This window comes from Triplophysa dalaica, chromosome 15, assembly GCF_015846415.1.
Source record: "Triplophysa dalaica isolate WHDGS20190420 chromosome 15, ASM1584641v1, whole genome shotgun sequence".
In the NCBI taxonomy this organism is placed as follows: Eukaryota; Metazoa; Chordata; class Actinopteri; order Cypriniformes; family Nemacheilidae; genus Triplophysa; species Triplophysa dalaica.
The window spans coordinates 5,367,475-5,371,273 of NC_079556.1; positions in this window are offsets into that span (position 1 = coordinate 5,367,475).

The window sequence follows — 3,799 nt, forward strand, 5'->3', positions numbered from 1 at the left end:
TGTGTAATGTTGCTGTTAGAGCATAAATAATCACTGCAAAAGGATGCAGCTCAAAGTTCAGAGCTGAGCGAGATAATGGGTCTCATACACTAGTAATCGCGTAGATTTTTCGTATTTATACAAAAATTTGAGCTTCTCAAGAAAACTTTCCACCTAATTCACAACAAATGCGTACGCACATTAATTTGTTCTTAACCTCGTCCTAATGTAAGTGAATTTGGAGTATATTAAATGAGCGGGCGCGTGCACGAGTTTATTCATTTGCCTAAAACACACACAGTCCATCCTCATATAAGGGCTTTCCGCCAAACTTTTCCTTTAGCACCTGTCGTCACTTAAGTCAAACACGCAGTTTGCAGAGTTCTGGTTAGCCGGCTGTAGAAGCGCAGTTATTCCGAGGAATCGTCGCAGCTCGAGTTATAGTCTAATGCAGCTTTTCTAACTCTTTCACAGGATATGATGAAATGATAAAAAAATTATACATCTACGTGTAATTATATATATATATATTATTTGAAGTATATAGGCCTAACTATTATCCTAAAATGAAACATACGTTTTGTCATTTTGTCTTAGAGAGCCAAAGAGAAAGAGAAGAAAAGAGACTAGTGATGTTTGCGTACCTTGTTCTTTCAACTGCTCCTATCTTTTTTCTTATATTTAGAATACATTTTAATAAGAAAGGTTTGTTGAATCATGATTTGTTCGTGAAAACGTTCGTACGCAGGTTTCACAAACACATTTGTGAGTACCCATGCTTAATGAGACCCAGTCTTTAATAGAATTCTATAAATAGACCATAGGGAATGGCTGGATTGGACTACAGCCCTCTACTTCCCGGGTACATGATGTCACTATTCCGAGTGCTTTAAATAACCTCCACCCAAAGGAATATGCAAAAAAAGAGGCGAGACCTTCCTTAGAGAAGAGGAAGAGCCACTGGATTAGTGTTCGCTTATCAGAGATCGTAAACATTTGACTGAGGTGTCATGAATCTTCTCGATAGGCATGGCAGAGAACCCAAGTGCAGGCAGAGGCAAGGCGGATGAAGACTTGACAAATATATTTATTAACAATAAACACTAAACTAAACAAACAAGCAAAACAAAACCCACGATGGGGGAAAACAATACAGGGATAAATATACTTTGACAAAAACAAGGACGCTGACTTACTAAACTAAAACTAAGAAGACAAGCACTAGGAACAGAACACTAAACTAACACTCACTTTGACACGGGAAACAGGAACAAGGTAAGATCACGGTATACAGGAACAGAGCACAAGTACAAGCAATGAACCGCACAAGACAATGAAACAAGAGGACTCTTAAAGGGAGACAATGACAGGATAATTAATAGGGGACAGGTGAAACAGATGAAACACTAAGGGGAAGCTAATGACACGAAATGGCGGGAAACACAGACGAGACTCGGGGAGAGTATGGAAGCCCAAAAGGTCCAAAATCTCTCTCCCCACATGAAACAGGGAATTCTGTTTTGGTTCTGCCTCAAGACCAAGAATTAGCCAGACAAGATAGGCAGAACCGTGACAGAACCCCCGCCTTAAGGAGCGACATCCTGACGCTCCTCAAGGAGACTCACAGGACAAGACAGACTGAGACATAGACAAGACTAAACAAAACATGGAAAACAAAATCAGTGGCAGACAGGCAAGAATCAATAGGGGATTAGGGTGACTTAACGGCGGCTGGGCGGCCGGACTTGACGGCGGCTGGGCGGCCGGACTTGACGGCGGCTGGGCGGCCGGACTTGACGGCGGCTGGGCGGCCGGACTTGACGGCGGCTGGGCGGCCGGACTTGACGGCGGCTGGGCGGCCGGACTTGACGGCGGCTGGGCGGCCGGACTTGACGGCGGCTGGGCGGCCGGACTTGACGGCGGCTGGGCGGCCGGACTTGACGGCGGCTGGGCGGCCGGACTTGACGGCGGCTGGGCGGCCGGACTTGACGGCGGCTGGGCGGCCGGACTTGACGGCGGCTGGGCGGCCGGACTTGACGGCGGCTGGGCGGCCGGACTTGACGGCGGGCTTGGTTCCGGCTCCTGGAACGGGCTAGGTTCCGGCTCCTGGAACGGGCTAGGTTCCGGCTCCTGGAACGGGCTTAGTTCCGGCTCCTGGAACGGGCTTAGTTCCGGCTCCTGGAACGGGCTTAGTTCCGGCTCCTGGAACGGGCTTAGTTCCGGCTCCTGGAACGGGCTTAGTTCCGGCTCCTGGAACGGGCTTAGTTCCGGCTCCTGGAACGGGCCTGGTCCCGGCTCCTGGAACGGGCCTGGTCCCGGCTCCTGGAACGGGCCTGGTCCCGGCTCCTGGAACGGATCCGCGGCCGGAACGGCCGCTCGGACAGTCGCCTCCCCACGGCGCCCCCCCAAAAAATATTTGGGACTGGGTAGCACCGGACTGGGTAGCACCGGACTGGGTAGCACCGGACTGGGTAGCACCGGACTGGGTAGCACCGGACTGGGTAGCACCGGACTGGGTAGCACCGGACTGGGTAGCACCGGACTGGGTAGCACCGGACTGGGTAGCACCGGACTGGGTAGCTCCGGACTGGGTAGCACCGGACTGGGTAGCTCCGGACTGGGTAGCTCCGGACTGGGTAGCTCCGGACTGGGTAGCTCCGGACTGGGTAGCTCCGGACTGGGTAGCTCCGGACTGGGTAGCTCCGGACTGGGTAGCTCCGGACTGGGTAGCTCCGGACTGGGTAGCTCCGGACTGGGTAGCTCCGGACTGGGTAGCTCCGGACTGGGTAGCTCCGGACTGGGTAGCTCCGGACTGGGTAGCTCCGGACTGGGTAGCTCCGGACTGGGTAGCTCCGGACTGGGTAGCTCCGGACTGGGTAGCTCCGGACTGGGTAGCTCCGGACTGGGTAGCTCCGGACTGGGTAGCTCCGGACTGGGTAGCTCCGGACTGGGTAGCTCCGGACTGGGTAGCTCCGGACTGGGTAGCTCCGGACTGGGTAGCTCCGGACTGGGTAGCTCCGGACTGGGTAGCTCCGGACTGGGTAGCTCCGGACTGGGTAGCTCCGGACTGGGTAGCTCCGGACTGGGTAGCTCCGGACTGGGTAGCTCCGGACTGGGTAGCTCCGGACTGGGTAGCTCCGGACTGGGTAGCTCCGGACTGGGTAGCTCCGGACTGGGTAGCTCCGGACTGGGTAGCTCCGGACTGGGTAGCTCCGGACTGGGTAGCTCCGGACTGGGTAGCTCCGGACTGGGTAGCTCCGGACTGGGTAGCTCCGGACTGGGTAGCTCCGGACTGGGTAGCTCCGGACTGGGTAGCTCCGGACTGGGTAGCTCCGGACTGGGTAGCTCCGGACTGGGTAGCTCCGGACTGGGTAGCTCCGGACTGGGTAGCTCCGGACTGGGTAGCTCCGGACTGGGTAGCTCCGGACTGGGTAGCTCCGGACTGGGTAGCTCCGGACTGGGTAGCTCCGGACTGGGTAGTTTCTTTCTCCTCCGCCGGCCAGTGGGACTGGCCGACGGTAGAGTGACCGCAGGAGGTGCTGCGGATGAGGGTGCCGAGCTCCCCAGGGTAAGGGCGGCCAGGGCGCGGTCCTCCGGGACGGTAGCCACGGGGGTGGACACCCAGTCTGGCACTAATGGCCAGGGATCATCCCGGTTGACCACATACCTGATCATGTCGCCCATCCACAGGGAGCTCAACATCCTCATCTCAGACCGCCGGAGAGGCTCGGTGAGGCAGCAGTTAAAAATAACCTTGAGCTCTGCCTCACCGAACTCAGTCTCCCTAGCTGCAGCCAGGAACTCCCGAGCGAACTGCCTG